At 42.7% G+C, this 18,260-nt stretch overlaps 1 protein-coding gene across 2 annotated transcripts in view; it reads left to right on the top strand.

Annotated features, from left to right (window-relative positions):
• The window catches only part of LOC140211256 (NUAK family SNF1-like kinase 1), an 88,346-nt gene that overhangs the window by 32,713 nt on the left and 37,373 nt on the right, over positions 1–18,260 (top strand). The window lies entirely within an intron of this gene.

Raw genomic sequence — 18,260 nt, 5'->3', positions numbered from 1 at the left:
TAACCCGAAAATTGCAGTAATAGGGTGAGGGCTGTCATTGGGTTCTATTTTAGGGACTTCACTTCCCTTTACTCTTCCTAAATTGTATAAACAAATGGATAACCCAATAGTTAAACATACTTTATGTATATGGTTTCAATTTTGAAAATGTTTTGGGTTGAATCAATTTAAATAAGTCCTATTATATCTAATTTCTTCTTTCAACCCTCTACTATGGATCAAGCATATCTGGCTTGGAAAATTAAAGGTATAGTACAATATTGTGATCTATTTTTGGATAATTGTTTCATGTCCTTTGAACAACTATCTAATAAATATAACTTGCTGAGATTCCCTTTTTTTTTTTAGATATTTACAGATTAGAAACTTTTTAAATACTGTTTCTCCTACCTTCCCAAATTTATATTCAACGGATATTTTGGAAAAAAAATTAGATTTAAATCCTTTTCAGAAAGGTGTAATAGCAATTATTTATAATATAATTATGAAAATACATCCAGACGTATCTAATAAATTAAGACTGATTGGGAAAGGGAACTTAAGATTACCTTACCGATTGAAAAATGGGAAAAAGATTCTTCATTTAGTTAGCTCATCCTCTATATGTGCTAAACATGCGTTGATACAGTTTAAAGTAGTGCATAGGACTCATATGTCTAAGGATAAACTATCTCGTTATTATTCTCATATAAATCCTGTATGCAATAGATGTCACTTTGAGATAGCTTCTTTAACTCGTATGTTTTGGTCATGTCCTTTTTTGAAAAATATTGAAAAGATATTTCTGATACTATTTCAACTGTTCTGAATATTGATTTACAACCTCACCCTATTACTGCAGTTTTTGGGTTACCAGTGTCTCCTTCCAATCAAGGTTGGCTAGCTCCTCTCTCATGCCTCTATAATTCCCTTTACTCCACTGAAAAACTGATACACTTGACTTTAGCTTCTCCCTTTCAAATTGCAGGGTGAATTCTATCAGATTATGGTCACTGTCTCTGAAGCGGTCATTCACTCCCTAATCAAATCCAGTTCATTACACAACATGCAACCCAGAATAGCCCCTCCCCCCAGTGGTCTCAGCCACAAGCAGCTCTAAAAAGCTATTTTAGGTGTTCTACATCTTTCCTCTTGAGATCCAGCACCAACCTGATATTCCCAATCTACCTGCATATTGAATTCCCCATAACTATCATGACATTGCCCTTTGACATGCATGTTCTTTTTCCTGTTGTAATCTGTGGCCCACATCTTGGCTACTTTTCAGAGGCCTGTATATAACTCCCCTTGCAGTTTCTTAAATCTGTCCATGAGGATTCTGTATCTTCTATGCTATATCTCAAAATAAAATTAATGAAAAGAAACTAAAGATGGTCCAAAGGTGGTTTAGGAGGGATGAATGAGTGGCGCCTGTGTCCGTTTGCCTTGCCATCACCCCATGGAGGCCTTGGGGATGGATGGAAGTGGATCAGAGAATTAAAGTAACAGGTGACTGAAAACTCAGGTTCATACTTATGACTAAATAGATTTGTGCAAATCATACAATCTGCTTTTGGTTTTGTTTCTGTAGAGGGGACAGTGTCACGAGCAGAGAACAAAGTACATTAACAGTTAATAGAGAAGGAAAAAATACTAGAAACCAACCAGGCTAACAGCTTGCATTTTTTACTTCCAAGTTAGCAAATTAATCACTTACCTCTCTTAATTAATCAAATTAATCATTTACCTCTCTTAATTTATGGTGTATTGTGGCAAAATGGTCCTAGTATCTGCAAGTGTGGAGAACGAGACATGTCAATGATGATCAGCTCTGTTGTACAACAGTTGTAAGCTGAGTTCCCAGGGGATATTGCTGGATTCCATAGAATGTGGATTTATTTGGTGCCAGAATTTTAACATTTACACCAAGTCAGTATTTCTTCCTTTACGTAGTGCTTGTTCCTGCGCTGACCACAGGCAGTTCATTTCAACTGCCTTTTATTATTGCGTTGATGTAAATACAAGTTTTTTTTTCTAATAACATTAGGTAAACCTTGCGATACAAGAGCAGAATTAGGCTATTCAGCCCATCGAGTCTGTTTCGCCATTCCATCATGGCTGATTGATTATCCCTCTCAACCCCATTCTCCTGCCTTCTCCCCGTAACCTTTCACACCCTGATTAATCAACAAATTAGCAAGCTCCACTTTAAATGTGCCCAATGATTTTACTGGGAAGCAAATAGTTACACATCCAGCAGAAGTGATGAATGTGGTTCAAATGATATTTTAAGTGTTTTCAGCAATTTGAATTTATAATGAAAGAGATTAGAATACAAGTCTGCAGCAAAAACAGGGCAGATATTTTGAACTAAAAGAGAACAGGAATGTCTAAAGGAGAATTTTGAACCAGGTGTGACATGGTTCTATGGGGCATGCAATGACTTGATAAGCCTCAAAGAAGATTGTTATGGAGCCTAGATCCTGGCAGCATTCTGTGACTTTGTGATGCTTACAGAAACAGGAAACAGGCTGCTTGGCTCAGCTCATCAAAGTCAACCAGTGGATTCCTTTCCATCTTAATCCCTTCTCCTAGCACTTTGTCCATAGCCTACTATGACTAAGCAATTCATGTACTTGTATACACATTTCATAAATGCCATCAGTGACTTAGATCTTTGTTATGCATGACCTCAAAGATGTTCAGAAGTTCAAAGTCCAAAGTAATTATATCGAAGTATGTAAATGTCACCATATTCTACCCTGAAATTCATCTTCTTACAGACATTCACATTAGAACAAAGAAATACAACAGAATGAATGTTTCCATCAGTTATCCTACACCAAGCTGGCTCTGGCACTGAGTCTAGCCCTGTGGCACAGAAGGGTAGAGAAGAGAAGAGGAGGGCGGTGGTATTAGGGGACCCTATAGTTAGGAGGACAGATAGGTGATTCTGTGGGTGTCAAAAAGAAACAAGGATGGTAGTTTGCCTCCTGGGTGCCAGGGTTCATGTTGTGTCTGAGTGCATCCACAATATCCTGAAATGGGAGGGGGAGCAGCCAGAAGTCATGGTACATATTGGTATCAACAACATATGTAGAAAAAAGGTGCAGGTCCTGAAAGCAGAATACAGGGAGTTCTGAAGGAAGCTGAGAAGCAAGACCTCAAAGGTAGTAATCTCAGGATTGCTGCCTGTGCCACGCAACAGTGAGTGCAGGAATAGAATGAGGTGGAGGATAAATGCATGGCTGAAGGATTGGAGCAGGGGGCAGGGATTCATATCTTTGGATCACTGGGACCTCTTCTGGGGCAGGTATGACCTGTACAAAAAGGATGGGTTGCACTTGAATCCGAGGGGGGCCAATATCCTGGTGGGGAGGTTTGCTAATGCTATTGGGGAGGGTTTAAACTAGATTTGCGGGGGGGTGGGAACTGAAATGAAGAGGCAGAGAAGGGGGAGGTTGGAGTACAAGTAGGGACAGCTTGTAGGGAGTTTGTGAGGAAGGATAGGCAGATGTTAGGGCAAAGATGCACTCCGCCTGATGGTTTGAGATGTGGCTATTTTAATGCAAGGAGTATGTAACACCCTGGGAAAGGTTTCATTGCTGATGTAATGGTTTTTCTGTAGCAGCAGCGTTTGGGTTATGGCTAGAGATAACGGGAGCTTTGGAATGTGCGCCATCCAATGAAGGGAGGGTTTTTTCTTGTTGTGTACCTGAGACTGAGGTGATCTGGGTCTTTGGTTCAGTGGAAGATGGAGAGAGAAGATGCCAGAAAGAAGAGGTCGTAGACAGCAGGACGGAGTGGACTTGGAGTGGGGCCAGGAGTCGATGAAGCCCAGGGAAATCGATGGAGGACTAAAAGACAGGAAACCGTGAACTCCAACTTGTGCACATTAGACTCCTTCATTAAAATGGTCCCTTTTCCTTTTGTTTTTCTTTACTAACTCTTTAGTCAAATTAAGAATTATAAAACTAAATCGTTTAATTGCATATGCTGCACTGTCTGTTATTTTGTGGTACTGATTTGTAATGGGGGAACAGATCACACAGCATCCACACAAACAAGAGATTTTGCACCTCAGATTTCATCCATTTGGTGGGGCCAGATACTGTCTTCCCTAGACTAACACTGCCGTCCGAACCTGAGGGTCACAATTGTGGGGGCTCGTCCGGGATTGATTTAGTTGGATGCTGTGTGATTGCCCATAAACAAGGCGGATGAACTTAGACCACAGATCAATATGTGGAACTATGACGTTGTGGCCATTACAGAGACTTGGATGTCTCAGGAGCAGGAATGGCTGCTGAGTATGCCAGGCTTTAGATGTTTCAAAAAGAATAGAGATGGAGGCAAAAGTAGTGAGGCGAGGCATTGCTAATTAGAGATAGTGTCACAGCTGTAGAAAAGGACAAAGTCATGGGGGTTTCATCTACTAAGTCAGTGTGGGTGGAAGTCAGAAACAGAGAAGGGGCAATAACTCTACTGACATACACAAAAAATGCAGGCCAGGCAGCATCTCTAGGAAGAGGTACAGTCGACATTTCGGGCCAAGACCCTTCATCAGAACTAACTGAAAGAAGAGATAGTAAAAGATTTGAAAGTGAGAGGGGGAGGGGGAGATCCAAAATGATAGGAGAAGACAGGAAGGGGAGGAATGGAGCCAAGAGCTGGAATGTTGATTGGCAAAAGGGATACGAGGCTGGAGAAGGGAGAGGATCATGGGACGGGAGGCCTAGGGAGAAAGAAAAGGCAGGGAAGCCCAGAGGATGAGCAAGGAGTTATAGTGAGAGGGACAGAGGGAGAAAAAAGAGAGGAAAAAAGGCGGAAAGAGAAAAACAAACAAATAAATAAATTTAATAAATAAAGGATGGGGTACGAAGGGGAGGTGGGGCATTAACGGAAGTTAGAAGTCAATGTTCGTGCCATCAGGTTGGAGGCTATCCAGATGAAATATAAGCTGTTGTTCCTCCAATCAGAATGGGAATGGGACATGAACACTGCATCCGGTGCTCTCAATGCGGCCTTCTATATATTGGCGAGACCCGATGCAGGCTGGGAGACCATTTCGCTGAACACCTACGCTCTGTCCATGAGAGAAAGCAGGATCTCCCAATGGCCACACATTTTAATTCCACGTCCCATTCCCATTCTGATATGTCTATCCACGGCCTCCTCTACTGTCAAGATGAAGCCACACTTAGGTTGGAGGAACAACACCTTATATTCCATATGGGTAGCCTCCAACCTGATGGCATGAACATTGACCTCTCTAACTTCCGTCAATGCCCCATCTCCCCTTTGTACCCCATCCCTTATTTATTTATTTATTTACTCTTCCCCCTTTTTTCCCTCTCTTTTTTCTCCCTCTGTGCCTCTCACTATAACTCCTTGCCCATCCCCTGGGGTTCCCTCCCCCTCCCTTTCTTTCTCCCTCGGCTTCCCGTCCCATGATCCTCTCCCTTCTCCAGCTTCGTATCCCTTTTGCCAATCAACTTTCCAGCTCTTGGCTCCATCCCTCCCCCTCCTGTCTTCTCCTATCATTTTGGATCTCCCCCTCCCACTTTCAAATCTCTTACTATCCCTTCTTTCAGTTAGTCCTGACGAAGGTCTCGGCCCGAAACGTCGGCTGTACCTCTTCCTAGAGATGCTGCCTGGTCTGCTGCGTTCACCAGCATTTTTTGTGTATGTTGCTTGAATTTCCAGCATCTGCAGATATCCTCGTGTTTGCATTTTTAAAATAACTCTACTGGGTGTTTTTTTTTATAGACCACCCAATAGTAACAGGGCCACCGAGGAGCGGATAGGGAGATAGATTCTGGAAAGGTAATAATAACAGGGTTGCTGTGGTGGGAGATTTTAATTTCCTAAATATTTATTGGCATCTCCCTAGAGCAAGGGGTTTAGATAGGGTGAAATTTGTTAGGTGTGTGCAAGAAGATTTCCTGACACAATATGTAGATGAGCCTACACAAGGAGAGGCTGTACTTGATCTGGTATTGGGAAATGGACCTGGTCAGGTGTCAGATCTCTTGGTGGGAGAGCATTTTGGAGGTAGTGATCACAAGTCTATCTCCTTCACCATAGTGCTGGAGAGGGCTAGGAGCAGACAATTTGGGAAAACATTTAATTGGGGTAGGGGGAAACATGTTGCTATTAGGCAGGAACTTGGAGCATAAATTGGGAGCAGGTGTTCTCAGGGAAATGCACAGCAGAAATGTGTCAAATGTTCAGGGAACATTTGCATGGTGTTCTGCATAGGTATGTTCCATTGAGGCAGGGAAAGGATGGTAGGGTTAAAGAACCATGGTGTACAAAGGATGCAGAAAATCTATTTAAGAAGAAAAGCTTATGAAATGTTCACGAAATTAGGTACTGTGAGAGCTCTGAAAAATTACAGGGTTGCCAGGAAGGAGCTTAAGAATGAAATTAGGAGAGCTAGAAAGGGCCATGAGAAGGCCTTGGCGAGCAGGATTAAGGAAAACCCCAAGGCATTCTATAAGTATGTGAAGAGCAGGAGGATGAGCTGTGTGCGAATAGGACCAATCAGCTGTGATAGTGGAAAAGTGTGCATTGAGTCGGAAGAGGTAGCGGAGGTACTTAATGAATACTTTGCTTCGGTATTCACCAGGGAAAAAGACCTTGGCAGTTGTGGGGATGATTTACAGCAGATTGAAATGCTGGAGCATATAGACATTGAGAAAGAGGATGTGCTGGAGCTTTTGAAAAGCATCAAGTTAGATAAGTCACCGGGACCGGATGAGATATACCCCAGGCTACTGTGGGAAATGAGGGAGGAGATAGCTGAGCCTCTGGTGATGATCTTTGCATCATCAATGGGGACGGGAGGAGTACCAGAGGATTGGAGGGTTGCAAACGTTGTGCAGAATGACTCTGAACACCTGGAAGTAATTAGAAACACTTCAAAACATATAATTAACAAGGCAGATAGGAGAATTCTATTTATTTATTTAGATATACAGCCCAGAACAGGCTCTCCCAGCCCTTCAAGCTGGGCCACCCCAGCAAACCCCAACAACCTAATCATGGACAAATGATAATGACCAGTTAACCTACTGGTACATTTTTGGACATTAGGAGGAAACCCAAGCACCAGGGGGAAATCACATATGCCTTGGGGAGGACATACAGAGGAGAGTGGAATAAAACTCTCAACTCTAACACACTGAGCTATTATAGCATTGTGCTGACCGCTACGCTTCCGTGGTGCCCATAATTTTATAAAGTGGTATTCTAGCTACATCTAGTGATATTAATTTCTTTCATATCATTAGATAGAAGAATTTTATCAAGTAATTGTTTAATATCACTAAGGTTAATTTTCAAGTTTATGTACTTTTGTCAGCCAAAGGTTGTGTCCAGGGAAAAGAAAAATAGGAAAGAATCAGGAAAGGAACAGCAAAAGGGAATCACTGTGTAGCCCCTTGGTAAGCCTCAGGCTCACTCAGCTCACTGTTGTCCAGGGGGAGCAGCCTTCGGCCCCGCCAAACTGGGTAATCAAGTTTGTGTGGATGCTGTGTGATGTACCCCACCCCGCCAGATAACAGACAATACATCATATGCGATTAATTACACTTTATAGATCTTACTGGAACTATGTAATTAATAGAGATAAAATATAAAAGGAAAATAAAAGGTGCCAAACCTATCAAAGTTCAACCACTTCATGCACAACAGCTGGAGCTCAATTAACGGAGTCTTCTTTCCACCATTCGATCTCCTCCGACCCCCTTGACCCGTCGCCTGGGACTAACCACGGTGGTCAACCAGATGCTCCACACGAGTCTGCCTTCATCTCCTCTCCTCGCCGAAGACCCTGGGCCTTGGACTCCCGCTTGGGGTCTGTTCCGCCGCCCAGCTTACAGCATCGCGTCTCCTCGCTCTGCCCCCATCTGCCTTCTGCCCCAAGACCCCCGAAGCACAATAGCTTACAGACACACAAGAAAGAATAACCTCTATCCCAATTGGTTTGTTCTCTCTCATCAATAATATAAACCCAAACAAGGAGGGAAAGAGAATGAGAGAACTCCTTACATCGCAGTTACTATTACAGAAAGGCCATTTTAATTATAACATAACAGAGCAGCTACTTTGTTAGCCTCCACAGAAACATAAAAGAAGAAACCCCTTACAACTGGGATAAAGGAAAGGAGAGCTGAGATAAGGGAGTACCTTGAAAGAGAAGAGACAGGATAGGGACAAGTAGCAGGAGGTGGAAAGGAACGTTAGAAAGGCAACAGAGAAGTAAACTGAGAAAATAAGGGTAAAAAGCACAAGCAGAACCACTATTTAGTGTGATCAGATAAAGCATTGCCAAGATTTATTTGCTCTTGATGGAGAAATCTTGTTTTGCAAGAAAAATCTAAGGTGGCCAGATGTTAGATTTTACAGAGGGAATCTGGGGTAGACAGAAAAACTGAGGTAAAATATAGTAGATTACAGTTCATTGGGACCAGTACATTTTGGCTTAATTAACAGGGTGACTCAGTTAGCTGAAGTTTCATGGAAATAGTTAAGAGGTATTGAAAATATAAGCTGATACAAATTATGTAATTAAATGAAATACAGAACAAATTCGAACACCACCAATAGTAAGAAAGTACTATAATGCTGTGTATTAGTTCCCAGTAGTTATCTACAGAGCAATTCATCCAAGTTACACAATGAACAAAATCAATGCAGACAGCTGGTGCAGACAATGGACTGCCTTCATACAATACTTTCAACAGTTGCATCCTTCACATCATCGTTTTCATTGTAACATTCAAGATGATTGTCGATACCTTCAAATTCTTTGCACTTCCTAACTTCTTGAAGTAGTGAAATTGCTTCATTTTCTCTCCTGGCTGATTGAGGCATCTCCAAGCATGAAAGCTTGAAACCACAGTGAGCAAAACAGTTCTGACTTGTCTTAATGCTTATTTTGATGAATATCAGTGACAAACATCACTGTTGTTTGAACACAAACACTCGCAACTGATGCTGTTTATAAACTGTTCGCTCTAAGAATGGTGTAGTATCTAACGGCCACACAATGTGCCAAACTGTCACTAGCTGGAAACTGTTTGGCAACAGTCTCCTGCCTCACTTAAGCAGCATAGTGTCCCAAATAAGTGAAGGGAATCTTGGCAATTTTCTCAATCACATTTTGTTCTTCAGGAGCCATCTCAAATAAACACTGCACTGATTAACCGACAGCACAATAACTGGAATCTACTGTAATCATAAAGACTGACTGACTGAGGGGAACTCCAGTGATTGTAATTCTAGCAAAATTCTTTAAGCGACTGCAAGCAGAGTAATTGTAAAAACCTTCATCAAGTCAACAGCTAGGTTAATATTTACTGGTTTTCATCAGTTAAATTTTGGTTTTCTTAAGTATTAGTGTTGAACACATGTTGTTCATAAGCACCATGAGCCTCAAAATATCTGTTGAGATTTGGGAATGGAATTTGCAAACATTCCTAGACTGAGATACTCTTGAAATAACCTGTACACATTTCTGGAATGCTACAGCAACGTGCTTTTCTCTGTAATGGTCTAACTGCAAAAAAAACTCTGATAAAACTGTTATCAGAAAGTGCGTTCATTCCAACTGAAAGCAATGCATGCCTGATGGCATTGACTGCCGAGGCCTCCCTCACTGATGGTTAATTGACTGAAAGCAATTCGGAATGACGGCACCAGATCTGAATTTGACCTTCAGGTCAATAAGTAAGAGGTAACATTTCTAAATTAACAGCATCCTAAAACAGTGCAAATCTTCAGAGAGCTGTGGATGGTGGTGAGCCCAAGTGCAGAGTAAGGTCTAGCATTAACTCAAGACAACACAAGCAAAATCCAAAGACAAACCACAGAAATAGAAATCCTACAATTAAGCATGAGTCCTATAAGTACAGACTTTCGATGAAGGAATGTAGCAGGCAGTAATTGGTAATCTGAGTCTTAATGGGAGAGTGGCAGCTAACCATACTCGGAAGAATTGGAGCACTTAAATTTGAGTACTTGCCACTGTTCAGTTGGGACCATGACAGAAGCCTCCCTCCTAACGTTGGCTCTTGATGGCCCAGAATGATCAGGATGGTGCTGGTGAAAGGTAGTGTACATGACGTCTGATGAAGCAATCCAGTTTCTTTCTTCTGGGCCGTACCCCTCCCAATCCACGAGGTAATGCCCTTTACCCCAAATAATGCAGGTGTCCAAAAGTCAACGGACTGCGTCGGCAGGATTGTCCGTCAACAGTCTGGGAGGCGGAGGTGGTTTGGGAAACCAGAGCTAAGGGGCTGGCACTCGAGGGCTTGAGGTGGGATAGGTGGAACGTGAGGTGAATCTGCGTGGTTCTTGGGAGTTGGAGACATAGGTAACTGAGATGATGTGCTGCAGGATTTTGAATGGACTGATGTAATGAGGGGGCAATTTTCTGTATTCAAACCACATGGGGAGATCTCTAGTTGAGAGCCTGACACACTGACTAGGAAGAAATTCTGGTTCCTGTCTTCTCCAGTGGTTGGCCGGGTCTTGATGTTGCCACAAATAGTCCAACAACATCTTTCACCTTAGCCCACTTCTGGCGACATATTTGGAACAGTCGGTCCTCTAATGGTAACCCCACCTCCGCTTCTTGTTTTGAAAACAGTGGAAGACTATAACCAAAATGGCATTTGAAAGGCAACATCCCAATAGATAAATGTTGAAATGTGTTGTGCGCAAGCTCTGCCCAAATCAGTTGTCACTCCAGGTGATAGGCTAAACATCTGAGTGTTCTCTCTGAGTCCTGCTGGGCCCCTCCATTTGCTTATTGGTCTGCGGATGGAAACTGGGTGACAGACTGGCAGAGGCCCCACTGAGCTTGCAAAAGGCTTTCTAAAGCCTAGAGGCAAACTGAGGGCTGTGAGCTTGGTGGTCTCTTGGGTATGAAGAGACAGATCTTGGAGCATCAGTCTACAACCATAATGATTACTGTATTACCCTGAGATGCCAGAAGTCCGTAGACATGTGGGACCAAGGAGAGTAAAAATGCAGAGAGGCTGAAGCCTTGATGCTGTGTTCAGGGTTCTTTATTTTGTGTGCAGACATCTCAGGTTAAGACATGTTCTTAGATATCTTTAGTCATGCCTGGCCAACTTTAACATCTCTGGACAAACTCTAGGGCGTGAGCCGCCCCTGGATGCCCAGCCAGGTTCGTTGCACGTCCCCAGTTGAGCATCTCCAAAAGAACAGGTTTGAAACAAAGATGTGTCTGGGAGGACCACTATCCTCTATGTTGCTCTTGGGCTCGGTGCACTATAATTTATGTTTCAGCGATGACCGCCACCACTCTAGAGTTGGAATTAGCTTCCCCACTAGGTACTTTAAACTGTTGTGAGAGGGCATCTGGTTACTGATTTCTTGATCTGGAGTGATAAGGAATAAGGAAGCTGAACCTATTAAAGAACAGGGAGCAACATGCCTGCATGAAATTCAGCCTCTTCACTTCCACGATGTAGGCTAGGTTTTTGTGGTCGGTCCATTCCACAGATGGATGTTTGGACCCCTCCAACCAGTGTCAGTTTAATGGCCAGCAATTTCCAATGTCACAGTTTGCCTCTGTGGGTGAAAGACATCTGAGGTAGAAGGTGTAGGGATGTGGTTTGTGGTCCAAAGCAGCTCCTACTCCCATGTCCGACCTGTCAACCTTCATCACAAAAGGTAATTTTGGTCTGGTGGAACTAGGATAGGTGCAAATGTGAACCTTTGTTTTAACTCTGCAAAAGGCACCTTGGCCTCTGGGGTTCAGCAGAAAGGCCCAGTAGATTTCATGGTGAGATTGGTAAGTGCCACTGCCACTGAACTGAAATTCCAGGTGAATCGCCTACAATCACTGCTGGAGTTGTTTCTGAGGTGGGTTGTGGACAATTCCACATGGCGTGAATCTTATCAGGGTCCATTTATAGCTTGCCATTAGATATAACAAACCCAAAGAAGGAGATTGTTGATAAATAGAATTTGCTTTTTTTGAGCTCGATGAATAGTTGATCCTCGAGAAGCAATTGTAGAGCCTGCTGGATGTTTGAGTGGAGCAGGAGAAAATTAGGATATCATTTAGGTAGACAAAGATGAAGTGGTGCAGCATCTCCTGAGAGCATCATTAATGCAGTCTTGAAATATCGCTGGAGTGTTTGCCAGCCTGAAAGGCGTGACCAGTATTCGTAGCAGCCCATAGGTGTGTTGAATGCTGTTTTCCAATTGTCTCCCTCACAATGCACAACAGTTTGTTGGCGCTACAGAGGTCCAATTTGGTAAATATTTATAGCTCCCTGGAGAATCTCAAAGGCTGTGTTTATGAGATGGAGAGGATACCGGTTTTTAACAGTGGTCTTATTTAGCCCCCTATAGTTTATACAGTCCACCATTCTTCTTGATGATGAAGTAAGACTCAGCCCCAGCAGGAGATGTGGATGGTTGAATAAACTCAGACATCGGAGCTTCTTGGATGTAGACCTCCATGACTCTTCCCTCTGGGGCCAATAGGTGCATAATCATTGTGGGGAGAGCTAAGAAACTGCAAGCGTAAAAAGACCCTGTTGGGAGTTATATACAGAACTCTGAAGTAGCAAAGGTGTGGGCTGCAAATTACAACTGGATGTTCTGGGAGCAATTCAGAAGGTGCAGGATAGAAACATCATAAAGAAAATGCATGTCAAAAGTCAACATTAAGATAGTTATGGAGAGATTTCAATATGCAGGTAGATTGGGCAAATCAGGTTGGTGCTGGATCTCAAGAGAGATTTGTAGAATAGCTGCAAGATGACTTATTATAGCAGCTCATGGTTGAATTCTTTTTGGCTGTAGTGCAATGAACTGGAATTGAATAGAAAGCTTAATGTTAAGGAACCCCTAGGGTCAATGATCATAGTATGATAGAACTCACCCTGCAATTTGAGAAAGAGAAGGTGAAGTCAGATGTATCACTATTACAGGAGAGTAAAGGGAATTGCAGAGGCATGAGAGAGGAGTTGGCCCGAAATGATTGGAAAAGAATACTGGCAGGGATGACAGCACAGCAGCAATGGCTGGAGTTTCTGGGAGCAATTCAGAAGGCTCAGGATAAATACATCCCAAAGAAGAAGTACTTTAAAGGCGGGATGACACAAATGTGGCTGAGAAGGAAAGTCAAAGCCCAAGAGAGGACATATGATAGAGCAAAAACCAGTGAGAAGTTAGAGGATTGTGAAGCTTTTAAAACCAACAGAAGGCAACTAAAAAGTCATAAAGCAGGAAAATATAGAATATGATGGCAAGCTAGCCAATAACATTAAAGAGGATACCAAAAGTTTCCTCAGAAAGAGTAAAAGAGAGGCAGGAGTAGATATTGGACCATTGGAAAATGATTCAGGAGAGTTAGTAATGGGGGATAAGAAAATGGTAGTTGAACTGAATAAGTATTTTGCATCAGTCATCATTGTGGAAGACACTAAAGTATGCCAAAAGTTCAAGGGTGTCATAGGACAGGTGTGAGTGAAGTCATCATTACTAGGGAGAAGGTGCTTGGGAAACTGGAAGATCCTAAGGTAGATAAATCACCTGGACCAGATGGTCTACACCTCAGGGTTCTAAAAGAGGTAGCTGAAGAGATTGTGAAGGCATTAGTAATGATCTTTCAAAAATCAATAGATTCTGGCATGGTTCTGGAGGACTGGAAAATTCAGATGCCACTCTACTCTTTAAGAAGTGAGAGAGGCAGAACAAAGGAAATAGTTAGCCTGACATCAGTGATTGGAAATATGTTTGAGTTGATTGTTAGATGTGTTTTCAGGGTACTTGGAGGCACATGACAAAATAAGATGGTCACCATAGTTTCCTTCAGAGAAAATCCTGCCTGACAAGAGGACACAGGTTTAAGATGCTTGGGAGTAGGTACAGAGGAGATGTCAGGGGTAAGTTTTTTTTACGCAGAGAGTGGTGAGTGTGTGGAATGGGCTTCCAGCAACGGTGGTGGAAGCGGATACGATAGGATCTTTTAAGAGACTCCTGGACAGGTACATGGAGCTTAGAAAAATAGAGGGCTATGGGTAACCCTAGTAATTTCTAAGATAGGGACATGTTCAGCACAGCTTTGTGGGTCAGAGGGCCTGTATTGTGCTGTAGGTTTTCTATGTTTCTATGTTTCTAAATCTGTTGGAATTCTTTGAAGAAATATCAAACAGGAGAATTGGTGGATGTTGTGTGAATTTTCAGAAAGTCTTTGACAAGGTGCCACATATGAGGCTTCTTAATAAGTTAAGAGTCCGTGGTCTTACAGTAAAGATACCAATATGGATAGAGCCTTGGCTGATTGGCAGGAGGCAAAGAGTGGGAATAAATGAAGCCTTTTCTGGCTGGCTGCTGGTGACTAGTGGTGTTCCACAGGCATCTGTGTAGGGACCACTTCATTTTTCATTATATGTCAATGATTTGGATGATGGAATTGATAGCTTTGTTGCAAAGTTTGAAGATAGGTGGAGGGGCAGGTATTTTTGAGGAACTAGAGAGACTACAGGAGGATTTGGATTAGGAGAATGGGCAAAGAAGTGGCAGATAGAATACAACGTTGGGGAGTGTATGGTCATGCACTTTGGTAGATAAAATATAAGTGTAGACTATTTTCTAAATGGAGAGAGAATACAAAAACATCTGAAGTGCAAAGGGACTTGGAAGTTCTCATGCAGAGTTCCCTAAAGGTTAACTTACAGGTTGAATTGGTGGGTGAGGAAGGCTAATGCAATGTTATCACTCATTTCAAGAAAACTAGAATATAAAGGCAAGGATGTAATGTTAAGATTTTATAAGGCACTACTGAGGACTCACTTGGAGTAGTGTGAGCAGTTTTGGGCCCCTTATCGTAGAAGGGATGTGCTGACATTGCAGACGGCTCAAAGATGTTCACAAAAATGAATCCGGGATTGAAAGGCTTGTCATATGAGGAGAGTTTGATGGTTCTGGGCTGTACTCACTGGAATTCAGAAGAATGGGGGTGACCTCATTGAAACCTATCGAATCTTGAAAGGCCTTGATAGAGTGCATGTGGAGTCTATGATAGGTGAGTCCAAGACCTGAGGACACAGCCTCAGAATAGAGGGACGTCCATTTACAACGGAGATGATGAGGTATCTTTTAGGCCAGGGGGTGGTGAATCTGTGAAATTTGTTGCCATGGGCAGCTGTGGAGGCCAAACCATTGGGTACATTTAAGGCAGAGGTCGATAGAACATGAAATAGGAGGAGTAGGTCATCTGGCCTGTCGAATTTGCTCTGTCATTCAATAAGATCATGACTGATCTGGCCATGGACTTGTCTCCACCAACCTTTCTTTTCCTCATAACCCTTAATTCCCCAACTATGCAAAACTTGATCCAACCTTGTCTTAAATGTACTTACTGAGGTAGCCTCCACCGTTTCATTGGGCAGAGAATTCCAAAGATTCATCACCTTTGGGAAAAGCAGTTCCTCCTCATCTCCCATATAAATTTACTACCCCGTATCTTGAGGCTATGTCCCCTAGTTCTAGTCTCACCTACTAGTGGAAACAACTTTCCTGCTTCTATCTTATCTATCCCTTTCATAATTTTATGTTTCTATAAGATCTCCTCTCATCCTTCTGAAGTGTGTACAGTCCCAGACAACTCACTCTCTCCTCATAATCTAACCCCCTCATCTCTGGAATCAACCTGGTGAGCCTCCTCTGCACTGCCTCCAGAGCCAGTATATCCTTCCTCAAGTATAGAGACCAGAACTGCACGCAGTACTCCAGGTGCAGCCTCACCAGTACCCTGTATAGTTGCAGCATAATCTCCCTGCTCTTAAATTCAGTCCCTCTAGCAATGAAGGCCAACATTCCATTTGTCTTCTTGATAGCCTGCTGCACCTGCAAACCAACCTTTTGTGATTCATGCACAAACACTCCCAAGTCCCTCTGTACAGCAGCATGCTGCAATCTTTTCCCATCTAAATAATCTGATCTTCCATTCTTCCTTCCAAAGTGGGTGACTTCACATTTACCAACATCGTATTCCATCTGCCAGACCCTTGCCCACACATTTAACCTGTTTATATCTCTCTGAAGACTCTCTTTATCCTTTGCACAATTAGCTTTTCTAATTAATTTATTGTCCGCAGCAAACTTAGATACACTACACTCAGTCCCCTCTTCCAGATTCTTAATGTATATCATAAACATTTGCAGGCCCAGCACTGACTCCTGCAGCACACCGCTCACAACTGAAGCCAACCTGAGAAACACTCATGTATTCCAACTTTCTGCTTTCTATTGGTTAACCAGTTCTCTATCCATGCAAATATATCACCCCCAGCTCTATGCATCCTTACCTTATGAATGTCTTTTATGTGGTTGACCCGGCTGGTGGCGTAGTGACATCAGCACCGGACTTCAGGATGAAAGGTCCCGAGTTCGAATCCAGCCGGCTCCCCTGCACGCTTTCCACCTGTGCTGGGTTACGAGCTGGTGATCTCTTTGGAAACTCACCCGGCAGAAGGCAATGGCAAACCCCTGCTGTAACTTGCCTCGTACGCGATTCCCCAGTACGTCAGAGAGGCGTGGAGGGAAATCGTCCGCTAACCGGAGAAACTCCAGATGTGACGTACCTTTCCTTTTTATGTAGCACCTTATCAAAAGCCTTCTGGAAATCCAAATGAATTACGCCTCTGTTCCCCTCTACGCATTGTGCTCGTCATATCCTCAAAGAACTCCAGTAAGTTTGCCAGACAGGACCTGTCTTTGCTGAATCCATGCTGCGTCTGCCTGATGGATCCATTTCTTACCAGATGCCTCACTATTCCTTTCTTGATGATAGCTTCAGGCATTTTCCTAACTACAGATGTTAAACTAACTAGCCTGTAGTTATCTGTCTTTTGCCTACATCCTTTCTTGAACAGTGGCATGACATTCTCCTTCTTGCAATTTGCCAGGACCTGCCCAGAGTCCAGAGAATTTTGGTGAATTATCACCAAAACCTCTACTATAACTTCTGCCATTTCCTTTAGTACCCTGGGATGCATTCCGTCAGGACCAGGGGACTTGTCTAACTTTAGGCCCACAAGTTTGCTCATCACTACCTCTTTAGTAAGAGCTATTGTATTGAGGTCCTCACCTCCCATCGCATCCATAACATCTCTCTTTGGTATGTTAGACGTGTCCTCCACCATGAACACTGACACAAAATAGTCATTCAAAGTCTCTGCCATTTCCTCATTACCCAATATTAATTCCCCCTTCTCATCCGCCAAGGCTCCTATATTCACTTTAGCCACCCTTTTCTACTTTATATAATTATAAAAACTTTTTGTAATCGTTCCTTTCTTTATTGATCACTTAGTGGTTCTTTGTTACTTTTTAAAGTTTTCCCAATCTTCCAGTTTCCCAATACTCTTGGCAACTTTGTACCCACAAGCTTTTAGTTTGATGCCTTCCTTTACCTCCTTATTTATCGATGGCTGGCTCTCCCACTGTTACAGGTCCTTGCTTTTAACTGGAATATACTTTTGTTGAGCACTGTGAATAAACCTCTTTGAAACTCTTCCACTGTTCCACAACCGTCCCACCATGTAGCCTGTGTTCCCAGTCTACCCTATCCAAATCCTCCCTCATCCCATTGTAGTCCCCCTTGTTTAGGCATAATACACTGGTTTAGATCAAACTATTGCAACCTCCATTTGTATGAGAAACTCAATCATACTGTGATCACTCTTTCCAAGAGGATCCCTAACTATAAGATTGTTAATTTTACCTGTCTCATTGTACAGGATCAAATCTAAAACAGCATGGTCCCTTGTAGGTTCAGTAACATGCTGTTCAAGAAAGTCCCCCATGATAACTGCTGTTCCATTCTTACATGCCTCAGATATTTCTCTGTTTATTGCCTGTGCCACTGTAATGTTATTATTCAGTTGTTTATAGGCAACTCCCACCAGTGATTTTTTTCCCCTTTTCTATTGCTAATCTCTACCCAGATGGATTCACCATTCTGCTCCTTAGATCTTACATCGTCTCTCTATCGCCCTGATCTCATCTTTAATTAAGAGCGCCACCCTGCCTCCCTTACCTGCCTGCCTATCCTTCTGTATCACCTGATATCCCTGGATATTTAATTCCCAATCCTCTCCACCCTGCAACCACGTTTCTGTAATGGCCCTAAATCATACCCCTTTGTACTGATTTGTGCCACAAGATCACTGACCTTGTTATGAATACTATGGGCATAAAGTGCCCTAACACTCAGTATGCTT

This window comes from Mobula birostris, chromosome 16 (genome assembly GCF_030028105.1).
Source record: "Mobula birostris isolate sMobBir1 chromosome 16, sMobBir1.hap1, whole genome shotgun sequence".
In the NCBI taxonomy this organism is placed as follows: Eukaryota; Metazoa; Chordata; class Chondrichthyes; order Myliobatiformes; family Myliobatidae; genus Mobula; species Mobula birostris.
This window is presented reverse-complemented; position numbering and strand designations above follow the sequence as displayed.